Source organism: Schistocerca piceifrons, chromosome 6, assembly GCF_021461385.2.
Source record: "Schistocerca piceifrons isolate TAMUIC-IGC-003096 chromosome 6, iqSchPice1.1, whole genome shotgun sequence".
NCBI lineage: Eukaryota > Metazoa > Arthropoda > Insecta > Orthoptera > Acrididae > Schistocerca > Schistocerca piceifrons.
In genome coordinates this window covers 315,426,169-315,443,882 of record NC_060143.1, presented here as the reverse complement: position 1 = coordinate 315,443,882, position 17,714 = coordinate 315,426,169, and positions in this window count along the sequence as shown.

Genomic DNA, 17,714 nt, shown 5'->3' with positions numbered 1-17,714 from the left:
CATTTGTGCTGAGCACAGTGGAAGCAGAGTATGTGTCAAAAACAGCCTGTACAAGAGAGGTGGTATGGATTAGAGTGTTACAAAAGAAACACGACCTGAAAGAAATGATTGAAGAATCAACGGCTGAGTGGTTTGATCACTTACCCCAAATTACAAAATATCTGCCAGATAACGAAGTTATATCCGAAAACAAACGTTGACAACATCTTCTGTTCCATAGGAGAAGTTCTAGTCTCATAATCTGTAAAAGGTAGTAATTAGGAATTACTAACTCAAATCTATATATTTTTTTAAATCTTGTATGTGGTTTCCACTTAGCCATGTTTACATATGTACACATTATGCGAAATTAAAATGACTTGTTTCACCTCACTACAATTAGTCATACACATGGCCATGGAACATGAAACTACCCACCTACCTATCAAAATAGCTCAAGAGAAGTGCATTGTTTATCAAACAAGACATCTACATTTTACTTGTTAGACTGCAGCCAGCCGGTGTGGCCAAGCGCTTCTAGGTGCTTCAGTCTAGAACCGTGCAACCACCATGGTCGCAGGTTCGAATCCTGCCTCAGGCATGGATTTGTGTGATGTCCTTAGGTTTAAGTAGTTCTAAATTCTAGGGGACTGATGACCTCAGATGTTAAGTCCCATAGCGCTCAGAGCCATTTGAACCATTTGTTAGACTGCAGAAACTGATAATCTTGAATTACACGACTACATAATAACATTACAAATCATATAATCGCAAATTGCCACTATTTTACATTTGTTGGATTGGAAAACGTTTTCTTATCGTGTTATGTATGTGCATACCGTCATGATGTGACATGTGTGACAGCTGCACAGTGGTTTATTTTCGTGTAGCAGAATATTGTCATATATTAAAAAAGTATAGCAGAATATCGTCATATATAAAAAATGTGTAGCAGAATATCGTCACATATTAAAATGCCATACTTTATCGTTTAAATGGGAATAATATTACTGAACCGTTTTTGTGCACATATTGTAATCAAAGCATTATGCTTATATATGTGTATACAACACGGCTTGCCATACATATGACCTCTGCACAATGTTCCATTTTCGTGTTTCATAGTTTTCGACACTTATTAATATTCCATTTCTGACTGTTTAAATGGGAAGGTATCAGTATTTTATTCTTGTCCGTACTTTCTCTGAAGAAAATTGTTGAGACAGAGGTACCACAAAGATCAGTTCTTTGGCCATTCTTATTCGTAACTGCAATGAGTGACTTGCCACTCATTTTACCCATATTATGATATGCTATGCAGATAACACTACAATAATTACCTCCCATCAAGACCCATCAGTATTATTCCAAATGTCACTGGAATCACTAAATGCTGCAGTTAAGTGGTTCCCCTCCAATAATCTTGTGTTTAACCCAAATAAGGTCCATCATCATCTGTTAGGACTATCTAGCAACATAAAAAATAAGACAGTTAAACTTTTAGGATTTCCTATTGACTTCAAGTTGATCTGGGAAAAATACATGTCATATTTGCAAAAGAATATCAATTGTAACATACATAATGTAATTGAGAGATGTAGTTTCTTCTGAAATAGAAGACTGAAATATTTTGCGCTGTTTTAGTTAAAACATTTCTCATGTGCTACTGCTATAGGAGTACCCTTCATATATAAGTGATGTACTGGAAACACACAAAAAAAACATCATAAGAGAATCCTGTAGGGCTGGAGATAGAGATCACTGTTGATCTCGGTTTAAAAAGTTGAGATGCTTAAAACTCTTATACCTGTGAATATATGTCTCATCACTATACAGCAAATTAAATGAATAAGGGCCTGTCAAATGTAAAAAAAGCAAGTAAACTGTTTATTATATCAAAAGTAATCTCCATAACTGTTAATACATTTATCCCACTGTGGGACAAGATGATCAGTGCTGTCTTGTCTCGTAGTGGCATACATTTATTAACAGCTCTAGTGATTACTTTCGAAATAATAAAGAGTTCACTTACTTTTTTCCACCTGTTCTGTTTTCATTTTTCTACTAGAACATCGAAAGGGGAAAAATGAAATGTATATTCCAAGACAAAGACTGATAGAAGCATCCTACTTACCTAGCGTTAGTTCCCTAAAAATATTTAAGAAACTACTACCTTCATCATGCACCAAATCTCTGAAATTATTTCATAGAACATCGTATAGCTGGTAATACATAACATAATTTTTAAATGTTCAGACCGTGAGTACAGTAGAATTCTACTAACCTGAACCCCACAAATCCGAAATTTCGGATATCTCGGAAATTATTTCATAGAATATCGTATAGCTGGTAACACATAACAGAATTTTTAAACGTACAGATCGTGAGTACAGTAGAATCCTACTAACCTGAACCCAACTAATCCAATATTGAGATACGGAATTCAGAATGGAAGGATAAATAATTGAAAAACTTATTTTTAGTGTAAAGAATTTTTTATTGTATTCTAGCACTGAACAACTCATTGAAAAACTATTTATTGGAATGAAATGTGTATTGCACTGTAACTATAGTGCTGTGTCACATGTTTATGAGCTAGTACTGTGTTTTTCACATACAGTAGCTTGTAAAATCAGTAATTGTCTTTTGCTACAGAGAGCTGAACCTGCTTGATGATGTGATAGTGTGCCATTATTGTGTAAACATGTAATTAGTTGGTGTGTACACAATGTGCCGACCTATGTAGCATAATGCCAACTCAAGGACATCTCCAGCGTCGGAATTTGGCGCAACATGTTTATGGGTGTCTTATCTTTCACTATCTTTGTCTTCAGGATAGTCATCAGGTTGATACTGAACTATAGAGACAGTGGCTTCATCAGTGATTTCTTGATGACCAGTATCATCGAGTGATATCCATTCTTGAAGGCAGTTTTGCCCTGCATTCTCACACTACACGATTTCTTGGACAAGCTGAAAGATATCATTATTGTCTGATGCGGGAATGATTGGGTTTCTTCAAACATGAGACTTCACCACAGTTTCTTCCATAATGTTTTTACTAAATACTCATTCTAATTCTCCCAATGCCTCATCTAGTCAGTAGATGATGTCCTTCATTGTTATGTTTTTCATTTTTTCTAAGATGGAACAGTCCTCTCCTTCAGTTACAAATCGTGGAAGCTTTTTTCTCTAATTCACTTTCCTTGTTCCATTGGTTGCAAGACAGGGGTTGCGTTTGATAGCAAAAGAATACACAATGTCACCACTGACTAGCTGCATTTCTGAAGGATGAGATGGTGCATTATCAATCAAAAGTAGAGCTCGAGATGGCAGTCCATTTTTTTACTGAATCTTCGAACAAAGGCAAAAATTTTTTTCTTGGACCACTCACCAAATAACACACTAGTCATCCAAGCTTTACACTGATTTTTGTAATAAACAGGGAGAGAGGTCATATTCAATTTTTAGGGCTCACAGTTTTGCAGACTTTCTAATTACCTACAATGGTTATTTGTTTGTTATCATGGAGTCGCTACAGGCTAAAACAGTAAGGTGTTCTTTTTTCATTTTAAAACCTGGTACAGTCGACTCTTAACCGAAGCAAGACTTTTTATAGTGAGTGCTTTGAAATTCAGTCCACTTTCGTCAGAGTTATATACTAGTTATGGCGAGTAACTTTCTGTCGATATCGAGTCTCATTTCTGAAAGTATTCGTATGGAGTGTAGCCATGTATGGAAGTGAAACATGGACGATAAATAGTTTGGACAAGAAGAGAATAGAAGCTTTCGAAACATGGTGCTACAGAAGAATGCTGAAGATTAGATGGATAGATCACATAACTAATGAGGAAGTATTGAATAGGATTGGGGAGAAGAGAAGTTTGTGGCACAACTTGACCAGAAGAAGGGATCGGTTGGTAGGACATGTTCTGAGGCATCAAGGGATCACCAATTTAGTATTGGAGGGCAGCGTGGAGGGTAAAAATCGTAGAGGGAGACCAAGAGATGAATACACTAAGCAGATTCAGAAGGATGTAGGTTGCAGTAGGTACTGGGAGATGAAAAAGCTTGCACAGGATAGAGTAGCATGGAGAGCTGCATCAAACCAGTCTCAGGACTGAAGACCACAACAACAACAAACATATCTGTTGTGGTACTATCAGCTGATAATTTTTCTCCACCTATTGTTAATTGCCTGTCCTGTATCTTTTCTTTCAGCAGTCTAACCACCCATTGATGGTAGTAAATTCTGGATGATTGTCTTCCTGAGTAAACCACAAGAAAGTTGCTTCGTCAATTTTATTATTCGATGACACAGTGGAGTTGTGGCGATGTTCCGACGATTTTTTCACTAATTGTGTTGCAGAAGCTTTCAGTTTTCCTGTGATTTTTCCCAGTCCCTGATAGTGGGTATCCCATCATCATTCAGTTGTCACACTTCCACCATAGTAAAGCTGATAAAGCACTTCCAGTTTCTCTTTTGATGTACAGGAACAATGTTTCCATTTGTTTCGCTTTTTTCTGTACAGAATATCATCTGTTATATATATATATATATATAGTATCATCTTAACTAACTATGCTGTTGTATTGTTGTAGAGTATTGTGCACGGTATTTGCAATGTTGCCAGTTCTTCACATCACTATGTTGCCACTTTCTCAGATAGCTATGCTACGCTGCTATGTGGTTGGTAATCCTATGCAATAGCTGTATTTCAATATGTACATTTTTTCATGTAATCCAAACTTTCCAAATCCAAACAGACAACACCCCAATTATTTCAGAACACTTGGGTGCTACTGCGTAATATGCTAAAATTCAAGTTACGTGATTATTCTACTGTATGCATGATGTTGTCATACTGAAGGCTCTGGCTTATCGTACTATACTACTAGCCATTAAAATTGCTACACCACGAAGATGACGTGCTACAGACGCGAAATTTAACTGACAGGAAGAAGATGCTGTGATATGCAAATGATTAGCTTTTCAGAGCATTCACACAAGGTTGGCGCCGCTGGCGACGCCTACAACGTGCTGACATGAGGAAAGTTCCCAACCGATTTCTCATACACAAACAGCAGTTCACTGGCGTTGCCTGGTGAAACGTTGTTGTGATGCCTCGTGTAAGGAGCAGAAATGCGTACCATCACGTTTCCGACTTTGATAAAGGTCGGATTGTAGCCTATCGTGATAGCGGTTTATCGTATCGCGACATTGCTGCTCCGTTGGGTCGAGATCCAACGACACTTAGCAGAATATGGAATCGGTGGGTTCAGGAGGGTAATACGGAACGCCGTGCTGGATCCCAACGGCCTCGTATCACTAGCAGTTGAGGTGACAGGCATCTTATCCGTATGGCTGTAACGGATCGTGCAGCCACGTCTCGATCCCTGAGTCAACAGATGGGGACGTTTGCAAGACAACAACCATCTGCACTAACAGTTCGATGACGTTTGCAACAGCATGGACTATCAGCTCGGAGACCATGGCTGCGGTTACCCTTGACGCTGCATCACAGACAGGAGCGCCTGCGATGGTGTACTCAACGACGAACCTGGGTGCACGAATGGCAAAATGACATTTTTTCGGATGAATCCAGGTTCTTTTTACAGCATCATGATGGTCGGATCCGTGTTTGGCGACATGGTGGTGAATGCACATTGGAAGCGTATATTCATCATAGCCATACTGGCGTATCACCCAGCCTCATGGTAAGGGGTGCCATTGGCTACACGTCTCGGTCACCTCTTGTTGGCATTGACGGCACATTGAACAGTGGACGTTACATTTCAGATGTGTTACGACCTGTTGCTCTACCCTTCATTTGATCCCTGCGAAACCCTACATTTCAGCAGGATAATGCACGACCTCATGTTGCAGGTCCTGTACAGGCCTTTCTGGATACAGAAAATGTTCGACAGCTGCCCTGGCCAGCACATTCCCCAGATCTCTCACCAACTGAAAACGTCTGGTTAATGGTGGCCGAGCAACTGGCTCGTCACAATACGCCAGTCACTACTCTTGATGAACTGTGGTATCATGTTGAAGCTGCATGGGCAGCTGAACCTGTACACGCCATCCAAGCTCTGTTTGACTCAATGCCAGGACGTATCAAGGCCATTATTACGGCCACAGGTGGTTGTTCTGGGGACTGATTTCTCAGGTTCTATGTAGCCAAATTGTGTGAAAATTTAATCACACGTCAGTTCTAGTATAATATATTTGTCCAATGATTAGCCGTTTATTACCTGCATTTCTTCTTGGTGTAGCAATTTTAATGGCCAGTAGTGCATATACAAGACACTGAACTGTGATATTACCAAAAAAAAATATTTTGTTCCTTCTTCTTCTTCTTCTTCTTCTTCTTCTTCTTCTTCTGCTTTTATGGCCTCATTGGACCACTTCAGTCAATCATTTCTGGTCCTCTTCTTTGGTATTTTCCCCTTCCGAGTGGCCCAGTATCTCTTCATTCGTTCCGATGCTTTTCGTCGTTCCTCATCTGTAAATACCCTTTTCATTGTATGTCGTTTGTCAATTTTTGGTTTAAATCTTATTTCTGTGTCCCTCAACTTCTTTAAATTTGGCGTTTTGTTCTGCAAATCATCCAGAGTTATTTCCAGTTCTTCCATATCGTCTCTTATTTCCTTAAGCCATCCTCCTTGTTGTTTCAAATTCCAGAGTTTCTCAATAATTTTCCTTGATAATCTGGTTTCTGGTGTCCTCAGAATGTGACCACAAAAAGAGATCCTTTTCTTTCGTATAGTATCGGTGATGGGCTCCAGTTCTCTGTATACCACTTCATTTGGAACTATCCGCCATTGCCCAGCTTTTTGATATTTCTTATTTATGCATGTTCTAGCAATTCTTCTCTCTACTTTTAAAATTTTGTCAATTCTGTTTTTCTGGGTGACTTTAAAAAGAGTTTCACTTCCGTATGTAACCTCTGGTTGAACCACCGTCTTGTAATGTTTTAATTTTGTTTTAATTGATAGACATTTTTTATTGTACGTAGACCATGTTAGTTTTTGAGCTTTTATCATTTTATTAGTTCTTGCTCGCCATGCAGGTTTCTCGTCCAATTTATGTGTTACAATTTCACCCAGGTATTTAAATTGTTTCACTATTTTAATTTCCCTATTGTTCACTGTGATGTGATGTATTACAAGTGGATCCGTTATCATTATTTCAGTCTTTTCAAATGATATCTGGAGTCCTAATTCTTGTGCTATATTTTGTAAGCTTGTTATTTGTTTCGTGGCTTCCTGAATATTATTAGCTAGTAATGCTAGGTCATCAGCAAATCCCAACCAATTTAGGTTTATTTCATCTTTCTTAGTTCCAATTTTAATATTCATAGGATTTTCCTTGTACCATACTCTCATTACATATTCAAAAGCACAAGTGAATAGCAGTGGAGATAAACAATCTCCCTGTCTCAACCCTGTTTTAATCGTAAATGGTTCAGATATTTCTCCTCTAAATTTTACTTTGGATTTGGTGTTTGTTAAGGTTAACTGTATCATTTTTATTAATTTAGGATGAAGTCCAAAATTCCTTAATATTTTCATCATTGAAGATCTATGGATGCAATCATACGACTGTTTTTCTGGGTGACTTTAAAAAGAGTTTCACTTCCGTATGTAACCTCTGGTTGAACCACCGTCTTGTAATGTTTTAATTTTGTTTTAATTCACAGACATTTTTATTGTACGTAGACCATGTTAGTTTTTGAGCTTTTATCATTTTATTTTGTTCCATACATAAGATTATTTCAAAAACACAAAAATTTTGCTGAGCAAGGAAATAAATAACAGGAATATGACATTATTTTCGGTAAGTCTAAATATTCACATCTTAAAAACTATAACTATCACATTAATGCTGACAATTCAATTGGCAGCTATATTTAGCTTAAGTTTGGTACACTTTGAATAGAAACTCAATGAGGCAGACCACGACTAATATTGCTGAATAACAATATTATCAAAATGTTGATAGTCATAAAACTGAGAGGAAAACTTGAGAGTTGTTGACGTATTTTAGCCCACCTTCTCTCATTTCTGTATAACACACCAGATAAATTAAATTTGAATTAAGTATTTTTTCATGCTAACTTTCATATCAAATTGTTTAATTAACCATTAATGAGTGATTATGTGATTCAAGTACAGTGGAGTTTTGTTTATTTTCCATTTCATATTTCCTTTAACGTTTACAATTCACTGTGGTGCATGATGTTCTAGGAATTAGCATTCTGGGCGAAGGCCCTGTTTTTTTTGTTGCACTCAAGTGAGCAAATAATGTATCACTAGTACTTCCTGTGTGCACTGGATGGCAAGGGACATCAATGGCAGGCATGTAGGCCTGGCGGAAAGTATCAGAAACGATGACCTTTCTGGCTGTGTCCAGTCATCTCACTTCAGGCACCTGCCCTTGGGATATAGATAAAGGGCAATGCAGTGCAGACAATAATCAAATTGGGTTCCTAACTATGGGATGCCCAGTAGATTGGCACCAGGGGGCACCCCCTTGTCAAAAAAAGTTTAAGACTGAAGAATGCAGAACTTTCAATCAAGAAAGAATCGTTCCCAGCATTGTGGAATTAGGACACCACTTAAGGTTATATGTTCAATTTTTAGCTTGCAGTCTTGTGTGGGAGGAAAAACGCAGCTATAGAGGTGGAAAAATTTGGGCATGTGTCTGTCTTTCGATAAGAGTGAGTCAGATTAGCCACGCTATGTTAGCTACACTGATGGGTGATTAGAAATTGTTACAAAGGTTTTAATTGGGTATTGTGTCTGACATCTGCCCAGCTATTGGTTGTGAGGTAGACAATGATGGTTGTACTCTGTGACTGTGGATAGACATCGTTATCATTTTAGATCTCTCTGGATACAGGTTTCCACAGGTTAACAACTGTCCTGCAGAGTTCATCTGGCAGCACCAATGCTATTTAGATGTAGATGACATTAGCAAGCTATTTCCATATGTTGCTTACTGATCACCTGAGGGTGCATCTCACAGTGTCAGTACACTGTCTGCAATCACAGCCTAAGATCCAACCATGGTAAGAACGCTGTGCAGGGCAAATGATCGAATATAGGTTTCCGCATACTTTAGACATAGGTTTACATACAAATTTAAGACATTTCTTTAAGTATTAAGTGTAGAATTTAAGTTGTTTTCATTACACATATATTTAGTAGTACCATATCTACTCGAGGTATTATAAGTTTAAAGTTCTATCTTTTATTTCCTTTCAAAACGCGTAAAGTACGTATCGCACATACACGATCTTAGGCCTAATTTTTCGGGTATACATGTTTTGATTTTTATCGTTACTTTAACTTCATTACGTTACTATATTAATAATATACACATATATTAGTGTTCCACATAACTTAAGTGCTCTGTAGTTAATAGAATATTATTGTTATTGCCTAGATAAATTTTGTAAAAAATATTCTAAACAACCATGAGCGAGAAGTGTTTGAGCTGCCGTAGGAAAGTCAGTTCTAGGGTTTTGTGCAGCTGTTGTGTCAGATGGTTACATTGGGGTGAATGTAGTGGCATGGGAATCAGGGAAGTAGATGGGTCACTTCCATGGTATTGCAGATTATGTTCAAGGGAAAGGAAAATAGCGAAACAGGAAGGGAAGATTAGAGCCCTTCAGGCTGAACTGGATAGTGCTAGGGAGGAACTGATGAGGTTAAGGGGGGAGGAGGATGAAGACAGGTGGGAAGTGGTAGCAAGGAACAGGGGCCACAGAGAGATAACAGTATCAGGCAGTTTCATCATTGGCACAAACAATAGATTTGCCTTGCTACCTCAGTCAGTTAAGGAAGAGGATCAAGAAGATGTAAGTGTAGTCAGCACTCAACTTTCACTAGGAAACCAACTGTTGCAAAAAAAAAGTAGAAAGTAGGAGGAAAGTTCTGTTGTTAGGTAGTAGCCATGGAAGAGGTGTGGGCCAGATTGTGCAGGAAAAATTAGGTGAAAGGTACCAGGTCACAGGTACTTCCAAGCCCAATGCATGCCTTAGCCAAGTGGTAGAGGATGTAGGATCATTGTGCAAAGGTTTTACAAAGCAGGATCACGTTGTGGTAGTGGGGCGAGCGGGAAACAGTACTAATAGGAATCAGGGCTGCAATATTGAGTGTGACCAGGTAAAAATAGCTCTGCAACGACCCATACAAATGTTGGCTTTGTTCCTGCTTTCATGCAGTACGATTGGCCACAATGGAACAGCTCAGTCAGGAGGGTCAATATAGAGCTAGATCAGCTCCTTCGGGTGGCTATTTTTTGAAGCATAGGTTTGGTTCCTGTTGACAGTATTGGTAGGTGTGACTTCAGAAGACATGGCCTGCATCTCAATAGTAAAGGGAAGGGTAAACTGGCAGGGATGATTGCGAAATCTTTAAGGGGGGCACTGAAACTCATGGGAGTACTTTTTTAGGCTAAGTTCAGTATCCGATCATCCTACATTGATTGAAATTAAGCGTAATGAAAAGTTCAGACAGGCAGGTACTAGTGATGTGAAAATATCTCAAGATTCTCCTGACAGTACAGTGAAAAATAATGTTAGTATGCCACAAGATTCACATAAAATCACATTAAAAGATAATGTTAATATATTGCATCAAAATATCAAGGGATTAAAAAACAAAGTAGATGAGCTTCTTGTTTGTATAGAAGATTTAGAAACTGAGGATGGAATAGATGTAACATGCCTGTCTGAACATCATGTAGTCACAGGTATATAAATGGTAAAAAGTAAATGGATATAAGCTTTCAGCACATGTAAGTAGAGATACTATGGAGAGAGGAGGAGTTGCCATATATGTTAAAATCAGTCATAGTGTGAAAAATTTGGAAACGAAAAAATTTTGCATAGAGCAACACATAGAGGCATGTGCATGTGAACTAAAACTAAATAAAGGCACTTTGATAGCTGTAACTATGTGTAGGTCCCCATTCGGAAATTTTCGACTATTTTTGAATAACTTGGATTCTTTGTTGTGGTACCTGTCAGACAAAGGAAAGGAAATTATTGTTTGTGGGGATTTCAATGTAGATTTTCTGAAAGAGTCAGATAGAAAGCTTGACCTTGGAGTATTGCTAGGTACTTTCCATTTGACATCAGTTATTCATTTTCCTACTTGGGTGGTACAGGAAAGCAGCACACTGATAGATAACGTTTTCATGGACCAAAATAAATTCAATCGAATAAAAGCTTTTTCCTGTTAAGAATGGTCTGTCTGATCACGATGCACAGCTAGGTAAAGTATATGATATAGCTCTATACAGTAATGCAAAACAGCTCTCCAAAATAGTGCATTCAATTAACGATTTAACACTTCAAAATTTTAGGGATAGCTTGCAACAGTTAGACTGGGATGAGATGTACAGGGAACATGATGCTAATTTAAAATTTAACCTATTTCATGACACCCATGAGAGTATATTTGAAAACAGTTTCCCTAAGAAAACAGCGAAATATAACTGTAAGAAACCACATAAATAGCCATGGCTTACTAAAGGGATAAAAATATCTTGTAAACAGAAAAGGGAACGGTATCGTATAGCTAGGAGGAGTAATGATCCCGAAACAATGAAACATTATGAAAACTACTACACTGTATTAAGAAAAGTTATTAAAAGTCCAGAAGTATGTGCATTTTGTCTGAGATTAGCATATTTGATAATAAAATTAAAACAATTTGGTATATCTACATCTACATCTACATCCATACTCCGCAAGCCACCTGACGGTGTGTGGCGGAGGGTACCTTGAGTACCTCTATCGGTTCTCCCTTCTATTCCAGTCTCGTATTCTTCGTGGAAAGAAGGATTGTCGGTATGCCTCTGTGTCGGCTCTAATCTCTCTGATTTTATCCTCATGGTCTCTTCGTGAGATATACGTAGGAGGGAGCAATATACTGCTTGACTCTTCGGTGAAGGTATGTTCTCGAAACTTTGACAAAAGCCCGTACCGAGCTACTGAGCGTCTCTCCTGCAGAGTCTTCCACTGGAGTTTATCTATCATCTCCGAAATGCTTTCGCGATTACTAAATGATCCTGTAACGAAGCGCGCTGCTCTCCGTTGGATCTTCTCTATATCTTCTATCAACCCTATCTGGTACGGATCCCACACTGCTGAGCAGTATTCAAGCAGTGGGCGAACAAGTGTACTGTAACCTACTTCCTTTGTTTTCGGATTGCATTTCCTTAGGATTCTTCCAATGAATCTCAGTCTGGCATCTGCTTTACCGACGATCAACTTCATATGACCATTCCATTTTAAATCACTCCTAATGCGCATTCCCAGATAATTTATGGTATTAACTGCTTCCGGTTGCTGACCTGCTATTTTGTAGCTAAATGATAAAGGATCTATCTTTCTGTGTATTCGCAGCACATTACACTTGTCTACAGTGAGATTCAATTGCCATTCCCTGCACCATGCGTCAATTCGCTGCAGATCCTCCTGCATTTCAGTACAATTTTCCATTGTTACAACCTCTCGATACACCACAGCATCATCTGCAAAAAGCCTCAGTGAACTTCCGATGTCATCCACAAGGTCATTTATGTATATTGTGAATAGCAACGGTCCTATGACACTCCCCTGCGGCACACCTGAAATCACTCTTACTTCGGAAGACTTCTCTCCATTGAGAATGACATGCTGCGTCCTGTTATCAAGGAACTCCTCAATCCAATCACACAATTGGTCTGATAGTCCATATGCTCTTACTTTGTTCATTAAACGACTGTGGGGAACTGTATCGAACGCCTTGCGGAAGTCAAGAAACACGGCCTCTACCTGTGAACCCATGTTTATGGCCCTCTGAGTCTCGTGGACGAATAGCGCGAGCTGGGTTTCACATGACCGTCTTTTTCGAAACCCATGATGATTCCTACAGAGTAAATTTCTAGTCTCCAGAAAAGTCATTATACTCGAACACAATACGTGTTCCAAAATTCTACAACTGATCGACGTTAGAGATATAGGTCTATAGTTCTGCACATCTACTCGACGTCCCTTCTTGAAAACGGGGATGACCTGTGCCCTTTTCCAATTCTTTGGAACGCTACGCTCTTCTAGAGACCTACGGTACACCGCTGCAAGAAGGGGGGCAAGTTCCTTCGCGTACTCTGTGTAAAATTGAACTGGTATCCCATCAGGTCCAGAGGCCTTTCTTCTTTGATCGATTTTAATTGTTTCTCTATCCCTCTGTCGCCTATTTCGATATCTACCATTTTGTCATCTGTGCGACAATCTAGAGAAGGAACTACATTGCAATCTTCCTCTGTGAAACAACTTTGGAAAAAGATATTTAGTATATCGGCCTTTAGTCTGTCATCCTCTGTTTCAGTACCATTTTGGTCACAGAGTGTCTGGACATTTTGTTTAGATCCACCTACCGCTTTGACATAAGACCAAAATTTCTTAGGATTTTCTGCCAAGTCAGTACATAGAACTTTACTTTCGAATTCATTGAACGCCTCTCGCATAGCCCTCCTCACACTACATTTCGCTTCGCGTAATTTTTGTTTGTCTGTAAGGCTTAGGCTATGTTTATGTTTGCTGTGAAGTTCCCTTTGCTTCCGCAGCAGTTTTCTAACTCGGTTGTTGTACCACGGTGGCTCTTTTCCATCTCTTACGATCTTGCTTGGCACATACTCATCTAACGCATCATGTATGACGGTTTTGAACTTTGTCCACTGATCGTCAACACTATCTGTACTTGAGACAAAACTTTTGTGTTGAGCCAACAGGTACTCTGAAATCTGCTTTTTGTCACTTTTTCTAAACAGAAAAATCTTCCTACCCTTTTTAATATTCCTATTTACGGCTGAAATCATCGATGCCGTAACCGCTTTATGATCGCTGATTCCCTGTTCTGCGTTAACTTTTTCAAATAGTTCGGGTCTGTTTTTCACCAGAAGGTCTAATATGTTATCGCCACGAGTCGGTTCTCTGTTTAACTGCTCAAGGTAGTTTCCAGATAAAGCACTTTAAAAAAATTTCACTGGATTCTTTGTCCCTGCCACCCGTTATGAACGTCTGAGTCTCCCAGTCTATATCCGGCAAATTAAAATCTCCACCCAGAACTATAACATGGTGGGGAAATCTACTCGAAAGATTTTCCAAATTATCCTTCAGGTGCTCAGCCACAACAGCTGCTGAGCCAGGGGGCCTATAGACACATCCAATTACCATGTCTGAGCTTGCTTTAACCGTGACCTTCACCCAAATCATTTCACATTTCGGATCTCCGTCAATTTCCTTCGATACTATTGCACTTCTTATCGCTATAAACACGCCTCCCCCTTCACTGTCCAGCCTGTCTCTGCGGTATACATTCGAATCTGAGTTTAGGATTTCATTGCTATTTACGTCTGGTTTCAGCCAACTTTCTGTCCCTAGTACTATATGAGCGTTGTGACCGTTTATTAATGAGAGCAGTTCTGGGACCTTTCTGTAGGCGCTCCTGCAGTTTACTATTAGCACATTAATATTGCTACTCCCTGTTGCATTTTGCCTACTCCTACCTTGCTGCGTCTCAGGAGGCGTCTAGTCGGGCCTAGGGAGGGGATTCTGTAACCTAAAAAACCCCGATGTGCACTCCACACGTACTCCGCTACCCTTGTAGCTGCTTCCGGCGTGTAGTGCACGCCTCACCTATTCAGGGGGACCCTACATTTCTCCACCCGATAGCAGAGGTCGAGAAATTTGCACCCCAGATCTCCGCATAATCGTCTGAGCCTCTGGTTTAAGCCTTCCACTCAGCTCCAAACCAGAGGACCACGATCGATTCTGAGAACGATACTACAAATAGTTAGCTCTGATTTCACCCCGCGAGCGAGGCTTTCCGCCTTCACCAATTCCGCCAACCGCACTTACGAACTGAGGATGACCTCTGAACCCAGACGGCAGGAGTCATTGGTGCCGACATGAGCAACAATTTGCAGTCGGGTGCCCCAGCGCTCTCTATCGCCGCCAGTAGGGCCTCCTCCACATCTCGGATGAGACCCCCCGGCAAGCAGACAGAGTGAACACTGGCCTTGTTCCCCAACCTTCCCGCTATTTCCCTAAGGGGCTCCATCACCCGCCTAACGTTGGAGCTCCCAATAACTAATAAACCCCTTCCCCCGTGTGCCCCCCGTGTGAAAAGGGAAACAGGGCAACCAAGAGCACAGGAAGACTGTATTTCTATCAAACACAATGAAAAATTTATAAACAAGAAGTCAGAAGTAGAAAACATTTTTTAAGTGTTGTAGAGAAAATAGGTTCCAGCTATTCATTAGAAAATAGAAGGCAGTATATGGAAAAGGCAGTACCTACACAATTTGATAAAATTGAAATTCAACCCACCTCTCCTACTGAAATTAGGAAAACAATAAATTCACTCAAAAGTAAAAGCTCACATGGAATTAATGGCATTTCCAACAGAGTACTAAAAGCTTGTTCCCAACAAATAAGTAGGATTCTCAGCCACATATGTAGAAGTTCAGTGAAACAGGGAGTTTTTCCAGACAGAATGAAATATGCTATTGTTAACCATTGCATAAAAAAGGGGATTGATCTGATGCTAAGATCTACTGCCCAATCTCACTTCTAACAGCTTTATCCAAAATTCTTGAAAAAGTAATGTATTCAAGAGTATCATCACATATTTGTAAAAATGAAGTACTAACAAAATGTCAATTTGGTCTTCAAAAAAACTTTTTAACAGAAAATGCCGTACTTTCACTGATCAAATATTAAATGCAATTAATAACCGAACATCGCCGATTGGGATATTTTGTGATGTCTCAAAGGCTTTTGATTGTGTGAATCTTGAAATTCTTCTAGATGAGCTTAAGTATTGTGGTATGAGTGGGAAAGTGCACAAATGGTTTACTTCATACTTAACTGGAAATATACAAAAGGTTGAAATTAACATTACAGATAGTCTTCAAAAATCAGCAGAGTCCTCTAACTGGGGAGGTATCAAGAATGGTGTCCCACAGGGTTCAGTCTTGGGTCCCTTATTGTTCTTAATATATATTAATGACTTGCCACTCTATATTCATGAAGATGCAAGGTTAGTTCTTTTTGCTGATGATACAAGTATAGTAATTACACCCAAGAAGAAAGAATCAACTGAGTGAATTGCAAATAAAGTCTTTCAGAAAGTTATTCAGTGGTTCTCTGCAAATGGACTCTCACTACATTTTGAGAAAACACAGTTTATACAATTCTGTACAGTAAATGGCATAACACCATCAATAAATATAGACTATGAACAGAAGTCTGTTGCTAAGGTAGAATACTCAAAATTTTTTGGGTGTATGCATTGATGAGAAATTGAATTGTAAGAAACACAACGATGATCTGCTGAAACGGTTAGGTTCAGCTACTTATGCTATTAGGATTATTGCAAATTTTGGTGATAAACATATCAGTAAATTAGCCTACTATGCCTATTTTACGTCACTGCTTTCATATAGTATCATATTTTGGGGCAATTCGTCATTAAGAGAGAAAGTATTCATTGCACAAAAGTGTGTAATCAGAATAAGAGCTGGAGCCCACCCAAGATTTAAGGAACTCGGGATACTCACAGTACCTTTGCAATACATATATTCACTTATGAAATTTGTCATTAATAACCCATCCCACTTCAAAAATAACAGCAAAGTACATAGCTACAACACTAGAAGAAATCATGATATTCAATATTCTCTATTAAATCTCACTTTGGCACAGAAAGGGGTGAATTATGCTGCCACAAAAATCTTTCATCATTTGCCAAATAGTATTAAAAGTCTGACAGATAGCCAACCAACATTTAAAAGCAAATAAAAGAATTTCTGAATGACAACTCCTTCTACTCAATAGATGAAATATTAGATATGAATTAGTAACTTTAAAAAAATAATTAAATATTATGTGTAAAGAAAACTTATTACATTTCGTAATGATGTGGAATGTGTCACGTTATCATTACAAAATGTCGTATTCATGATCTATGGGACAAGGATTAATGTATCCATGTTTATATGTAGGTCTGGGAAGAGATAAGTGCGTTCAGAATAGATAACGTAGGGTTAAGTGACGAGTAATGTGTTTGTAGTAGAAGACACAATACGAATTTGTAGTAGTAAACTTTTACTTGTCTTCTCTTAACCTGCTTTGATTAGAAGAGTGCCATGGCTCACTTAGACTTAATGTAATTCCAGTCTTGCGTCAGGAATACGTTTGGGCATCTGTTCCTTCGCTTGTAGTCTGTCACAGTCTTGCCTCCTAACTTTAAATTAGATGTCAAGTTTTGCAGTTTTTTCTCCTTTGAGGGTTACCCAGAAAATAATGCAACGCATTTTTTTTCTCAGCCAAAAAGAATGCTACTAATGCGAAACGCTACATATGTATTATTTGATGTTTCCTGAGTGAGCGCGCCAAGTTTCCGTCGCTTCCGACAGATAGCGTAGCTGCAGGACAGTTTCAAAATGGCGTCTGCAGGTGATGTACGTTACAAGCAACGTGCTGTCATTGAATTTCTCTCCGCAGAAAAAGAAACTGTGGGGAATATTCACAAACGCTTGTCAAATTCTGTGGAGCATTTTATGTCGACAGAAGTACAGTTAATCGCTGAGCACACATTGTGAGATCATCAGAAGGCGGTTCAGAGGAGCTCCACGATTTGCAGCGGTCGAGGAGACCATCCACAGCTGTCAC